At 43.0% G+C, this 15561-nt stretch overlaps 1 long non-coding RNA gene across 1 annotated transcript in view; it reads left to right on the forward strand.

Annotated features, from left to right (window-relative positions):
- Positions 1–10947, forward strand: part of LOC140739423 (uncharacterized) — a 19206-nt gene extending 8259 nt beyond the window's left edge. Inside the window, exon 4 of the long non-coding RNA XR_012101630.1 lies at positions 7435–10947. This is a non-coding gene — a long non-coding RNA (uncharacterized lncRNA). The remainder of the gene's footprint in view (positions 1–7434) is intronic.
- The last annotated feature ends 4614 nt before the right edge of the window (positions 10948–15561 follow it).

Genomic DNA, 15561 nt, shown 5'->3' on the forward strand with positions numbered 1-15561 from the left:
AAAGCTGCCAAACGCTCCTCGTATGTTAACACCTTCATTCCTAGAATCATCCTCGTGAATCTCCTCTGCACTCTCTCCAATGACAACATGTCCTTTCTGAGATATGGAGCCCAAAACTTTAGACAATACTCCATGTGCAGCATTATCCCCTTGCTTTTATATTCTATTCCCTTTGAAATAAATACCAACATTGCATTTGCCTTCATTACCACAGACTCAACCTGTAAATTAACCTTTTGGGAGTCTTGCACGAGGACTCCTAAGTCCCTCTGATGTTTGAACCTTCTTCTCATTTAGGTAATGGTCTGCACTATTGTTCCTTTTACCAAGTTGCATTATCATACATTTCCCAACACTGTATTCCATCTGCCTCTTTTTTGCCCATTTTTCCAATTTGTCTAAGACATGCTGCAATCGCATTGCTTCCTCAGCACTACCTACCCCTTCGTATGATCCGCAAACTTTGCCACAAAGCTACCAATTCCATTATTCAAATCATTGCTAACAACGTGAAAAGCAACAGTCTCAATACTGACCCCTGAGGAACACCACTCATCATCGTCATGGCTTGGCTTCGCGAATGAAGATTTAGGAAGGGGGCTGCCCACGTCTGCTGCAGGCTCACTGGTGGCTGATGAGGCCAGTATGGGACAGGCAGACCCGGCAGCAGCGGCTGTGAGGGAAAATCTGTTCTGGGTTTGGTGCTGCTGTGTCACGGTTCTTCCTCCTTCTCCTTTTGTCCTCAAGGCCAGCCCTGCGTGCGTTCTCGAAGGAGGAGACAGATTGGTGAATGGTGTGTCACCAGACCACGCGATCGGAGGCTAGAGTAGACCACTGGCGATGGTCAAAATGACAGGCACCAAGGGATTTCTTCAGAGAGTCCTTGTACCTCTTCCTCGGTGCCCCTCTGTCACGGTAGCCAGTGGAGAGTTTGCCATACAGCACAATAACCATATAACCATATAACAATTAGAGCATGGAAACAGGCCATCTTGGCCCTTCTAGTCCATGCCGAATGCTTACACTCACCGAGTCCCACCGACCTGCACTCAGCCCATAACCCTCCATTCCTTTCCTGTCCATATATCTATCCATTTTTACTTTAAATGACAAAATCGAAGCTGCCCCAACCACTTCTACTGTAAGCTCGTTCCACACAGCTACCACTCTCTGAGTAAAGAAGTTCCCCCTCGTGTTACCCCTAAACTTTTGCCCCCTAACTCTCAATTCATGTCCTCTTGTTTGAATCTCCCCTGCGCTCAATGGAAAAAGCCTATCCACGACAACTCTATCTACCTCCTCATAATTTTAAATACCTCTATCAAGTCCCCCCTCAACCTTCTATGCTCCAAAGAATAAAGACTTAACTTGTTCAACCTTTCTCTGTAACTTAGGTGCTGAAACCCAGGTAACATTCTAGTAAATCTTCTCTATATCTCTCTATTTTGTTGACATCTTTCCCATAATTCGGTGACCAGAACTGTACACAATACTCCAAATTCAGCCTTACCAATGCCTTGCACAATTTTAACATTACATCCCAACTCCTATACTCTATCTCTTACTAACTTTCCTTTCGGTTAGTCCTGACGAAGGGTCTCGGCCCCAAACGTCGACAGTGCTTCTCCCTATCGATGCTGCCTGGCCTGCTGTGTTCTACCAGCATTTTGTGTGTGTTGTTGTTCCTATACTCAATGCTCTGATTTATAAAGACCAACATACCAAAAGCTTTCTTCACCACCCTATCCACATGAGATTCCACCTTCAGGAAACTATGCACCATTATTCCTAGATCACTCTGTTCTACTGCATTCCTCAATGCCCTACCATTTGCCATGTATGTCCTATTTTGATTATTCCTACCAAAATGTAACACCTCACACTTATCAGCATTAAACTCCATCTGCCATCTTTCAGCCCACTGTTCTAACTGGCCTAAATCTCTCTGCAAGCTTTGAAAACCTACTTTATTATCCACAACACCACCTATCTTAGTATCATCTGCATACTTACTAATCCAATTTACCACCCCATCATCCAGATCATTAATGTATATGACCATTTTGTCCATTTTACTACTTCAATATTAATACCTAACGATTGAACCTTCCTAACTAACCTTCAGTGTGGAACCTTGTCAAAGGTCTTACTGAAGTCCATATAGACAACATCCACTGCTTTACCCTCATCAACTTTCCTAGTAACCTCTTCGAAAAATTCAATAAGATTTGTCAAACATGACCTTCCATGCACAAATCCATGTTGACTGTTCCTAATCAGAACTTGTCTATCCAGATAACTGTATATACCAGCTCTAAGAATACTTTCCATTAATTTACCCACCACTGACGTCAAACTTACAGGCCTATAATTGCTAGGTTTACTCTTAGAACCCTTTTTAAACAATGGAACAACATGAGCAATATGCCAATCCTCCGGCACCATCCCCGTTTCTAATGACATTTGAAATATTTCTGTCAGAGCCCCTGCTATTTCTACACTAACTTCCCTCAAGGTCCTAGGGAATATCCTGTCAGGACCCGGAGACTTATCAACTTTTATATTCCTTAAAAGCGCCAGGACTTCCTCTTCTTTAATCATCATAGTTTCCATAACTTCCCTACTTGTTTCCCTTACCTGACATAGTTCAATATCTTTCTCCTTAGTGAATACCGAAGAAAAGAAATTGTTCAAAATCTCCCCCATCTCTTTCGGCTCCACACATAGCTGTCCACTCTAATTCTCTAAGGGACCAATTTTATCCCTCACTATCCTTTTGCTATTAATATAACTGTAGAAACCCTTTGGATTTATTTTCACCTTACTTGCCAAAGCAACCTCGTATCTTCTTTTAACTTTTCTAATTTCTTTCTTAAGATTCTTTTTACATTCTTTATATTCCTCAAGCACCTCATTGACTCCATGCTGCCTATATTTATTGTAGATATCTCTCTTTTTCCGAACCAAGTTTCCAATATCCCTCGAAAACCATGGCTCTCTCAAACTTTTAACCTAACAGGAACATAAAGATTCTGTACCCTCAAGATTTCACCTTTAAATAACCTCCATTTCTCTATTACATCCTTCCCATAAAAACAAGTTGTCCCAACCCACTCCTTTTAAGTCCTTTCGCATCTCCTCAAAGTTAGCCTTTCTCCAATCGAAAATCTCAACCCTGGGTCCAGTCCTATCCTTCTCCATAATTATATTGAAACTAATGGCATTGTGATCACTGGACCCAAAGTGCTCCCCAACGCATACCTCCATCATCTGACCTATCTCATTCCCTAACAGGAGATCCAACACTGCCCCTTCTCTAGTTGGTACCTCTATGTGTTGCTGCAAAAAACTATCCTGCACACATTTTACAAACTCCAAACCATCCATCCGTTTTACAGAATGAGCTTTCCAGTCTGTGTATGGAAAATTAAAATCTCCCACAATCACAACCCTGTGCTTACTACAAATATCTGCTATCTCCTTACAAATTTGCTCCTCCAATTCTCGCTCCCCATTAGGTGGTCTATAATACACCCCTATAAGTGTTACTACATCTTTCCCATTCCTCAATTCCACCCAAATAGCCTCCGTAGACGAGCCCTCTAATCTATCCTGCCAGAGCACCGCTGTAATATTTTCTCTGACAAGAAATGCAACACCTCCCCCTCTTGTCCCTCGGATTCTATCACACCTGAAGCAACGAAATCCAGGAATGTTTAGTTGCCAATCACACCCCTCCTGCAATCATGTTTCACTAATAGCTACAACATCATATTTCTAGGTATCAATCCATGCTCTAAGCTCATCCACCTTTCTTACAATGCTCCTAGTATTAAAATAAATGCATTTAAGGAATTCTCCACCTCTTACTCTCTGTTTATCACTAACGGTGCAAACAACTTTACTATCTCCTTTTTCTTCCTTCTCCCATACATCTGTTCCTACACTCAGGTTCCCTGCCCCCCTTGTATCTAGTTTAAATCCACTGGAGCCTCTCTAGCAAACTTACCAGCAAGAATATTTGTCCCCCTTCAGTTCAGATGTAAACCGTCCCACCGGAACAGGTCCCACCTTCCCTGGAAAACTGCCCAATTATCTATAAATCTAAAGCCAAACCCTTCTGCACAATGTCTTCAGTCACGTGTTGATCTGCGCTCTCTTACTATTTCTAAACCCGCCTGCACGTGGCACTGGTAGCAATCCTGAGATTGCCATCCTGGAGGTCCTGACCTTTAACTTGGCGTCTAACTCCCTAAACTCACCTTTCAGGACCTCCTCACTCTTCCTCTCCACATCATTGGTCCCTACATGGACCACGACATCCGGCTGCTCACCCTCCCTCCTGAGAATACTGAGAACTCGATCCGAGATATCACAGTCCCTGGCACCAGGGAGGCAACAGACCATCCGGGATTCTCGATCTCTTCCACGGAACCTCTTATCTGTCCCCCTAACTATCGAATCCCCTATCACTACTGCTCTCCACTTTTCCCTCCTTCCCTTCTGAGCTGAGGGTCCAGTCTCGGTGCCAGAGACGCAACCACTGCAACTTGTCCCTGGTAGGTCGTCTCCATCAATAGTATCCAAAATGATATACTTATTATTGGTGGGAATAGCCACAGGGGTGCTCTGCTCATTCTGTCTATTCCCCTTCCCTCTCCTGACAGTCACCTAGCTACCTGTCTCTTGACTCTTAGGGGTGACTATCTCTCTGAAACTCCAGTCTATTATTGCATCTGCCTCCTGAATGATCCGAAGTTCATCCAGCTCCAGTTCCCTAACACGGTTTGTCAGGAGCTGCAGCTGGATGTACCTTTCGCAGGTGTAGTCATCAGGGACAATTGTGCTCACCCTGACTTCCCACATACTGCAAACGGAGCACTCGACTGCCCTACCTGCTGCCTCCGTTACCTACTCCTAAGCTAATTAGATCAATTAAAGGAGCTTACCCAGCCTCACCTCACCTGGAGTGAAGCTCGTCCTCAGCCTCTGCTTGCCGAAGCCTTTCGAGCCAGAGCCTGGGCAAAGCCCAATCTTGGGCAGGCGATGATCCTCCATCCTGGAGACGTGCCCTGTCCAGCACAGCTGCATCTTCAACAGCACGGCCTCGATGCTGGTGACCTCTGCTTGTTCGAGGACTTCGATGTCGGTGACAAAGTCACTCCAGTGGATGCTAAGGATGGTGCGGAGGCAGTGCTGGTGAAAACACTCAAGGAGTCATAGGTGGTGACGGTAGGTGACCCACGACTCGGAGCCATACAGGAAGGTGGTCAATACACTGGCTCTGAACACCACTAACCAACCAGTAAAGGCCCTTTTTATTCCCACTCACTGCCTCCTGCCTGTCAGCTATTCCACTATCCATGCCAGTATCTTTCCTGTAACACCATAGGATTTTATCTTGTTAAGCAGCCTCATGTGTGGCACCTTAGCAAACGCCTTTTGGGAATCCAAGTAAATGACATCCACTACCTCTCTTTTGTCCACCCTGCTTGTTACTTCCTCAAAGCACTCTAACAGATTTGTCAGGCAAGATTTCCCTTTACAGAAACCATGCTGACTTTGACTTATTTTATCATTAGCCTCCAAGTACCTTGAAACGTCATCCTTAATAATAGACTCCAATACTTTCCCAACCACCGAGATGCGGTAGATGTGGTGTACTTGGATTTTCAGAAGGCCTTTGACAAGGTGCTGCACATGGGGCCGCTTAGCAAGATAAGAGCTCATGGAATTACAGAGAAGTAACTAGCGTGGGTGGAGCATTGGCCGATTGACAGAAAAAGAGTGGAAAAAAGGGATCCTATTCTGGCGGGCTGACAGTGACCAGCGGAGTTCCACAGGGGTCGATGTTGGGACCTCTGCTTTTTGCGATGTATGTCAAGGATTTGGACTATGGGATTAATGGATTTGTGGCTAAATTTGCTGATGATACAAAGATAGGTGGAGGACCGGGTAGTGTTGAGGAAATGGAGAGCCTGCAGAGAGACTTAGATACTTTAGGAGAATGGGCAAAGAAGCGGCAAATAAATAATATTGGAAAGTGTATGGTCATACACTTTGGTGGAAGAAATAAACAGGCAGACTATTACTTAGATGAGGAGAGAATTCACAATGCAGAGATGCAAAGGCACTTTGGAGTCCTTGTGCAAGGTACCCTAAAGTTTAACCTTCGGGTTGAGTCGGTTGTGAAGAAGGCGAATGTAATGTTGGCATTCATTTCTAGAGGTATAGAATATAAGAGCAGGGATGTGATGTTGAGACTCTAAAAGGCATTCATGAGACTGCACTTGGAGTATTGTGTGCAGTTTTGGGCTCCTTACTTAAGAAAGGATATACTGACATTGGACAGGTTTCAGAGAAGATGCACAGGAATGATTCCAGGAATGAAAGGGTTACATGTGAGGAACATCTGGCAGCCCTTGGGCTCTATTCCCTGGAGTTCAGGAGAATGAGGGGGGATCTCATAGAAACATTCCGAATGTTAAAAGGCCTGAACAGATTAGATATGGCAAAATTATTTCCCATGGTAGGGGAGTCTAGGACAAGAGGGCATGACTTCAGGATTGAAGGACATCTATCCAGAACAGAGATGCAGAGAAATTACTTCAGTCAGAGCGTGGTAAATCTGTGGAATTTGTTGCCATGAGTGGCTTTAGAGGCCAAGTCATTGAGTGCACTTAAGGCAAAGATAGATAGGTTCTTGATTAGTCAGGACATCAATGGGTATGGGGAAAAGGCAGGGAAGTGGGGACGACTGGAAGAATTGGATCAGCCCATGATTGAATGGTGGAACAGACCCAATGGGCCAAATGGCCTACTTTTGTTCCTGTATCTTATGGTCATATGGTCTATAATTTCCTTTCTTTTGCCTTCCTCCCTTCTTAAAGAGTGCAGTCCTCCGGGATCATGCCAGAATCAAGTAATTCTTGAAAGATTATGACTAATGCATTCGTTATCTCTTCAGCAACCTCTCTCAGGACTCTGGGATATAATCCACATGGTCCAGGTGATTTAACCACCATAAGACCTTTGAGTTTGTCTAGCACCTTTTCCTTTGTAATAGCAATAGCACTCACTCCTGCTCCCTGACACTCATGGACCTCTGGCACACTGCTAGTATGTTCCTTAGTGAAGACAGTTGCAAAATACCCTTTAAGTTCATCTGCCATTTCTTTGTCCCCCAGTACTACCTCACCAGCATCATTTTCCAGTGGTCCAATATCAACCCTCACCTCCCTTTTATTCTTTACATAACTGAAATAAAACTTTTTGTATCCTGCTTCATATTATTGGCTAGTCTCCCCTCATATTTCATCCTTTCCATTCTCGGTTCACTGCATGATGCTGCTTGCAATGAGACAAGAACTCTTAGTTAATGTTTTTTTTCACCTGCTGCTGTGCCTAATTCTGATTGGTACTCTCTTCAAGTAGCAATGTGAAGCTCCATGCCAACAGAAAACAGCGGAAGTGTGGTAGCACAAAGTGCCTGCTGTCAGAGCCGGGCATCAAGTGAGACAGGGCTAAGCCTGGAACTGCAGTGAAGGAGAGGCGAGCAACAGCACAGCAGAATTGAGACGGACACCCACAGAAGAACGGACACTTGGCACTATGCTGGAACCATCAGACATGACTCAGTGCTGGGCGTGTGGAAGAGCACCGCTGTGGAATGAAACAGCCAATGCTGACTATGAGTACCTGGCACAGTCCGGAACTTAGTGGGAACTAAGAACGAGAATGAAAAACATTTGGCAGGAGAGTGGGAGACAGAAAGAGAGAGGGGCAATGGGGAGAGAAAGGGGAAGAGAGAAGTGGGGGCAGAACAGAACTGGAGGGAGGAGGAAGAGTACAATTTAAGTAGTTAATTCATAGCACTTTATCTCTTGCCCTATTGATTTGACCTATGCAGGTGAGAACACGTCAAAGAGAAAGAATCCCCTTTTGGACACTCCAACATATATTATGTTCAATAACTTACAAGCACCTCCAAGTAATTTATCCAACCAACTGTTGTCAATGTGCAATGAAACTCAATGTAGTCTAAATACTGATAAAATATAGTCAAAATCAACAATTTTTCTTTCAGTTTCTCCCACTTTTACTAGGCTCAGGGTGTAGCATGACCCCAGCTATGCCTGCCTTTTTGTTGGCTATGTGGAACAGTCCCCTGTTCCAAGCCTTTCCTGGTAATGCTCCCCAACTCTTACTGTGCTACATTGATGATGGCATTGGTTCTGCTTCATACACCAGTGCTGAGCTCGTCAATTTCATCAACTTTCCTCCAGTTTCCACACTGCCATTAAATTCACTTGGTCCATTTCTGACACTTCTCTCCCCTTTCTCAATCACTCTGTCTCCATCTTTGGAAACAAACTTACCAACTAGCATGGCTATCTTGACTGCTTCCCCACCCAGTCTCCTATAAAATGCCGCTCCCTTTGTCTCCGCTGCATTTGTTCACAGGATGAGGCTTTCCTTTCCAGGACATCATAGATATATCACTTCTTCAAAGAGTCAATTTCCCTTCCTTCACCATCGATGCTACACTCACCCACATCTCCTCTATTTCTCAGTCATCTGCCTTCACCCCATCTTCAAGCCACCTTAAAAGGGATAGAGTTCCTTTTGTCCTCACATGCCACCTCATGAGCCTCCACATCCGGCAGTTCATTCTCCACAGCCTTTGCCACCTTCGACAGGTCCCTATCATCAAACACATCTTTACCTCCCAATTTTATGCTTTCTGTTGGGATCAGTCTTTCTGTGATTCCCATGTCCATTCATACCTCCCCACTAATCTTCTTCCTGGCACTTAACCCTGCAAGCAGAAAAAAGTGCTACATTTGCCCATTCTCCCTCAGCTCCATTCAGAGCCTCAAACAGTCCTACCAAGTGAGGCAACAATTCGCCTGTGAATCCGTCGGTATCCGGTGCTCCCGGCGCGGCCTCTTCACATTGTTGAGACCCTGCATAGATTGGGGGACCACTTTGTCGGACACCTTCACTCCATCCACAGAAAGCAGGATTCTCAGTAGCCGACCCTTTTAATTCCAATCTCTATTCCCATTCCGACATGTCACTCCATGGCCTCCTATCCTGCCACGATGAGGCCACTTTCAGGTTGGAGGAGCAGCACCTCATATTCCGTCTGGTTAGTCTCCGACCTGATGACATGAACATCAATTTACCCCCTCCCCTCTTCTTCAGTTCTCCACTCTGGCTCCTCTCTTACCTCTTCTCTTCCCCCTTCTCCTACCCTTTCTCCCAGGGTCAACTCTCCTCTCCTATCAGATTCCTTCTCCAGCCCTTTCCACCTGTCACCTCCTAGCTTCTTACTTCATTCCCCTTCCCCCATTGATTTGGCTTCACATTTCACCTTCTAGCTTGTTTTCCTACACTTTCCCCCCACCTGCTTATTCTGGCTTCTCCCCCCCCACCCCCAGTTCCAATGAAGGGTCTCAGACTGAAAAGTCGACTGTTTATTCATTTCCATGGATGCTGCCTGACCTGCTGAGTTCCTCCAGCTTTGTGTCTGTGTTGCTCTGGATTTGCAGTGACTGCAGAATGTCTTGTGTTTATGACTAATGTTTCTTGTCCTTATGGGTGTGATACTATAATAACTGCCAACAGTTGGAGCAAAATTAAACAACTGAGTAGGGAAATAAAGCAGCTAAATACACATTATTCTGCTTTTGTTCCGTTTGGAATTTATAGTCAATCCAAATATTTAAGTCCTAAAATTATACTTATCTGTATTTGATTTTGAGTTGACTGATAAGGTAATCACATAGTGACCAAACCCCAACAAGTAGCAAATTTGATCTTCTATAAAGGATATTTCAATTTCCTTACTTTCATTCTGACAACTTATATTGAAGAAAATATCATCCTGTACAGTGGTCTAGAATTTCATATATAAAATATGAATAGATAGGAATATGATGATAAATTAAAGCAGACTAGAGACCTAGGAAGTGAAGCATTGTTGTAGTTGATACAAATTTCCAAAAAGTGTGCTACAAATACTGTAATTTCACGTTTTTATGTACTGTAACAATTTAGAAACGAACCAGCAGCAATAGAGTTTACACGGAGTTTGGTTTTGATGTTAAAACCACTATCTTTAGTAGCATCAGCTTAACCAAGATAAACAAAAGTTGACAGTGTTATGTGTATGTGTGTGTGTAAATATAACTCCCAAACTACTGAGCTTGGGGGAACAAGGCTTAGAGTCTTGAGATGGGAAAGCATGGAAGTTCAGTTCATCCACGGAATAAATGATGGGAGAGAGATATTTGTAATCCAAGGTAGAACGTAGAGAGAAGGCAATTACATCGAAATCCCCAGGTTCCACAATGGTAATTAATAATATCAGTGGTGGAAGATCCTCCGTCGAGCTGTTCCAAATCCACACACGAATTCCCACCAGAGTGATCTGTCACGGGGATGTTGTCTTCAAGGGGTTAGCGCATAACACACCCAGGCAGGGGTTAACTTCGAGAGGTCCCACAGGACATTCCTAAATCCACTCCTGTGGATTATATGAAGTGACAGCCACACATTCGATGCACACTGGATCGATAATCAACCCACCCTTGTGGCTGTAGCAGAGTTCCAAATTCCCAGCTTTGACAAGCTGGAGCCGCTACCTTTTCCAAGTTCGCTCCTCTCTCTCTTCTTCTGACTTCTGACTGCGACTGTCTGTGTCCTTGTGTTAAAGGTAAACAAGCTGCGAATCAGTCAGGGAACAAAATAACTTCACTGGAATATTAAAATTCATGTGCCAAAGGCAGGGGCTTCTCCTGACTGCCTGATTTACATTGCTCCTCCACCCATCATTATCAAAAGGGATTTATTAATCATTCATCCAATTCCTGTTCATGAGATTTTGCTGCTGATTTTCTTAAACAGTTTCACTATACCTTAGAGAATTTTACCAAGTTGTTTCTGAGAGGTATTTTAAACAATATGAAAGATTTTATTTTCATTTTTGAATTTACCCTTTAATGGAGAAGGCTATGTTGTTAAAAAAAAATTATAATTACATGTTGTTTTAGAATACAGTGGATTCTGGTTAATTAGACACGTTGGGATATGTACATTTGGCCTAAGTAAGCAGCTGCCCCAATTAGCCAAAGTTTCAAGGAAATAGTTAAAAATATATAAAAAAGACAAACTACCATTTAACTGTGTAACAAATCATGTATTAAAATGAAATACAGACAAGTTAGAACTCAGATCTAGTACTTTCCAAGAGCTAATGACAAATCAACTCTTCTTGGGCTTCCACCTGGGTATAGGTATTGATCATAACCGATGTTTCGATGACAAACTCTGCTATCTCCATCAGGGGTGATGATCTCTGATGAAGATGGCAGAGTTTGTCATTGAAACATCAGTTATAATCGATAACTGTGCCCAGCTGAAAGCCTGAGAAATTAGAACACTATCAATATTACCACTTTTATAAAACTGTGTTATTCCTAATTGTTATCGACGGAGAGATTCGTACAGCGTACACTGCAGTCTTCTTTTGATTGGCTGCAAATGAACAAGATCAGCACAAGCACCTAGTACAGATAATGGACTGCTGTCAGTGCCTTCCTGCATGAAGTAGTGTCAAAAATGACTGGTTTTTAATTTGGTGTCGGTTGGCACAATTGAATAACATAACACACACATGCAACTGATGCTATTTAAAACCTGTTTGCTCTAAGCACTGTGTAGTGTCTAACAATCACACAAGTGCACAAGATTGACGCTAGTTGGAAACTGTTACGCCCTCCAAATCTTCATTATCATTGTAACATTCAAGATGATTGTCAATATCTTGAAATTCTTCGTGGTTCCTAATTTGCTGAAGTAGGGAAATCATTTCATTTTCGCTCCTCGCCACTTCTCTCATCTCCAAGCCTGAATGGTTGAAACCGCAGTGAGCAAAACAGATCTGAATTTTCTTACTACCTCTTTCTCGCCAACTATCAGTGACAAAACTCATTGTTTTTTGAATACAAACATGTGCAACTGTAGCTATTTAAAAACTGTTCGCTCTAAGCTTGGTGTAGTGTCCAATGGCTGCACAAGTGCACTCGGCTGACACTAGTTCCAAATTGTTCAGCAACGGTCTCCTGTCCCAGTTAAGCAGCATAGTGTCCCAAATAAATAAAAAGGTTATGATACAATTGAATAGTTTTGTTTTCATTTGAGAGAGCAAGCAACTAAGAGTTAATCATGTTACTGTATGTCTGGAATCACATATAGACAGGCAAAGGTGGCAGATCTCCTTGTCTGAAAGGTGTGAGAAAAAGAGATTATGTATTAGGATATCCAATCGTTTTGTAGAAAATAGTGATTTTTATGTCGTTGATTCCAGATTGCTAACTGAATTTAAAATGCATGGTGAGATTTGATTTCACATCTCCCGATGATTAGTGCAGGCCCCAGTGTTACCAGTCCCAATGGCATTATCGCTGTGCCACTACCCTATCCCAGAAGTAAGAAAGTGATTCATTTTACCGCCCAGGTGTAAAGTTAAAATTTATAAGTAGCTTTAAATTGGAAAAGTAAAACTGGTATAATATACATTGCATAGCATCAATCTTTCAGAGTGGAACTGAAATGGTACCGATTTGGATCTAGTCTGAGGTTTTATGTTTACTCCTTATAAATAATTCAGGCAGGAACGATATGTACTTGGACCTAAACTGAACTGACATGTGGTTTTAGCTTGTACAATGTTTTAGATCAGACCTTTCAGCTTCCCAAGCACTTCATTCTTAGTAATAACAGCAACACTCACTTCTGCCCTGTGACACTCTTGGGTTTCTGTCACACTGCTTGTATCTTCCACAGTGAAGACTGACGCAAAATACTAATTAAGTTCATCTTCTATTTTTTTGTCCCCCTTTATAACCTCTCCAGCATAATTTTCCAGCAATCTGATATCCACTCTTGCCTCTCTTTCACATTTTATATATCTGAATTGGTATCCTTTTATGTTATTGGCTAGCTTCCCTTCATATTTCATCTTTACTCTCCTCACGGCTTTGTACTTGCCTTCTGTGGTTTTTAAAAAAACTTTCCAATCACCTAAATTCCCACTGTTTTTTTCTATATTGTATGACCTCTTTTTTGCTTTTATGTTGTCTTTGACTTCCCTCGTTAGCCATGGTTGCCTTATGCTCCTAGAGCGGGGAAGGCATCAGAGTAAAAAGGTTGGGGGAGGGGAAGGAGGGCAAGTTAGAAGGTGATAGGTGAAGTCAGGTGGGTGAGAAAGGTAAAGGGCTAGAGCAGAAGGAATCGCATAAGAGAGAAGCGTGCACCATAGGAGAAAGGGAAGAATGAGGGGCACTAGGGGGAGGTGAAAGGCAGGTCAGGAGAAGAGGTAAGAGGCCAGAGTGGAGAATAGAACAGACAGACAGATATACTTTATTGATCCCGAGAGAAACTGGGTTTCGTTACAGCCGCACCAACCAAGAATAGTGAAGAAATATAGCAATATAAAACCATAAATAATTAAATAATAATAAGTTAATCATGCCAAGTGGAAATAAGTCCAGGACCAGCCTATTGGCACAGGGTGTCTGACACTCCGAGGGAGGAGTTGTAAAGTTTGATGGTCACAGATAGGAATGACTTCCTATGACGCTCAGTGTTATATCTCGGTGGAATGAGTCTCTAGCTGAATGTACTTCTGTGCCTAACCTGTACATTATGGAGTGGATGGGAGTCATTGTCCAAGATGGCGTGCAAGAAGAGGGAAGGGAGAAAGGAAAAAAGAAAAAAATACCCGAAGGAGAGATCGATGTTTCAGGTTGGAGGCGACCCAGACAGAAAATGAGCTGGAAATCATTCAGAGTGCAGATGTCCGGGATATAAGGGAGACGACAGTGAAGGCAGCATCAATGATGCAGGAAGGGAAACCCTGTTCTTTGAAGAAGGAGTACACCTCTGATTTCCTGGAAAAGAAAGCTTCATTCAGGGAACAGATGTGGCAGAGCTGCAGGAGCTGAGAAAAGGGAATTTCATTTTTACAGGAGACAGGATAACAGATATGGTGGAGATGAAAGAACTGAGAGAAAAGAATAGCATTTTTACAGGAGACCCTCCCTTAGCCCACTCAGCTTTGCAAAAACTTCTCTATTAACATGAGGAGGTGGTGTCACAACTGGAAGAGCTGTTCCATAGACTAATGAAGTATCAGAATTATACCTTAGATTTCACCACCACAGTCCTTCGGTACAGCTCATGGACAGTACAGACTCACCAGCAGTGGCACCAGCCTTGGGAGAGCTCAACGTTGACTCCAGACGAATGTAGTCTTACAGTATCAGGGTAAACATGGACAAGGAAATCTCCTCCTGACTGTCCTCTCCCTCGCTGATGATTATGGAAAACCCTGAACATCCTCTACATAGCACCATCCAGAGACAGAGAAGCAGTTTCAGCGACAGGTTACTGTCGATGCAATGCTCCTCAGACAGGATGAAGAGGTCAATACTCCCCAATGCCATTAGGCTTTACAATTCAACTGCCAGGACTTAAGAACTTTTTTTTAAAGCTATTATTAATGCTTTTTGAGTTAGTGATTTAGATGCATATCATATTATTACTGAGTTAAGTATTGTATGTAATGAGTTTTTGCTACAACAAGTGTATGGGACATTGGAAAAAATGTTGAATTTCCCCATGGGGATGAATAAAGTATCTATCTATCTATCTATCTATCAATCTGCTCCTCACTGAACAACACTTGGAAGAAATGAGGACACAATTATACTCTAGGAGGTGGAATTCAATGGCCTTCACCAACAGTGGCTTGGAAGGACCACTGTTAACCAAAGTGTTTAAGACTGAGAAGCTCTGTCCCTCCAGCAGCTTGTTTCTTGAGTTTGAAGTTCATAACTGGCAGAATATAATTTGACATGAAGCTAGAGCTAGAAAATGTACATGAAATATATGTGTGCCACAAAATTACCAGTCAATGAGGATCTCCAACAAGGGAGAGACTGATTGTTCCTTCTGTAGGCAATGATAGTACTATCACTTACTCCCACACCATCAATTTGCTGGCGATAAACTTCAACCAGTGATACAGATTCAGTGGCAGGGCAGAGGTGAGGTATCTAGTGGTGATTGATTCACTCCTTACATCCAAAAGCCTTTCCACTATCTATAAGCCATCAGTTGGGAGCAAGATTGACGCAGCTGTAAAGAAGCAAGACGGCAGCTGTATTTCATTCCAGAGTATGGGGAGATTTGGTTTATCAAATAAAACACTCGAAAACTTCTACAAATGTACCATAGAGAGCATTCTGACTGGCTGCATCACTGTCTGGTATGTGGGGGGTGGGGGGGGGGGAGTGCAACTGCACAGGAGTGAAGTAAATTGCAGAAATTTGTAATATTAATCATCTTCATTTTGGGTACTGGCCTCTGTAGTATCTTCAAAGAGCCCTGCCTTAGGAAGAGGGCATCCATCATTAAGGATCCCCATCACTCAGGACATGTCCGCTTCACATTGTTACCATTGAGAAGGAGGTACAGAAGCCTGAAGGCACA

The sequence above is a fragment of the Hemitrygon akajei genome, chromosome 15 (genome assembly GCF_048418815.1).
Source record: "Hemitrygon akajei chromosome 15, sHemAka1.3, whole genome shotgun sequence".
In the NCBI taxonomy this organism is placed as follows: Eukaryota; Metazoa; Chordata; class Chondrichthyes; order Myliobatiformes; family Dasyatidae; genus Hemitrygon; species Hemitrygon akajei.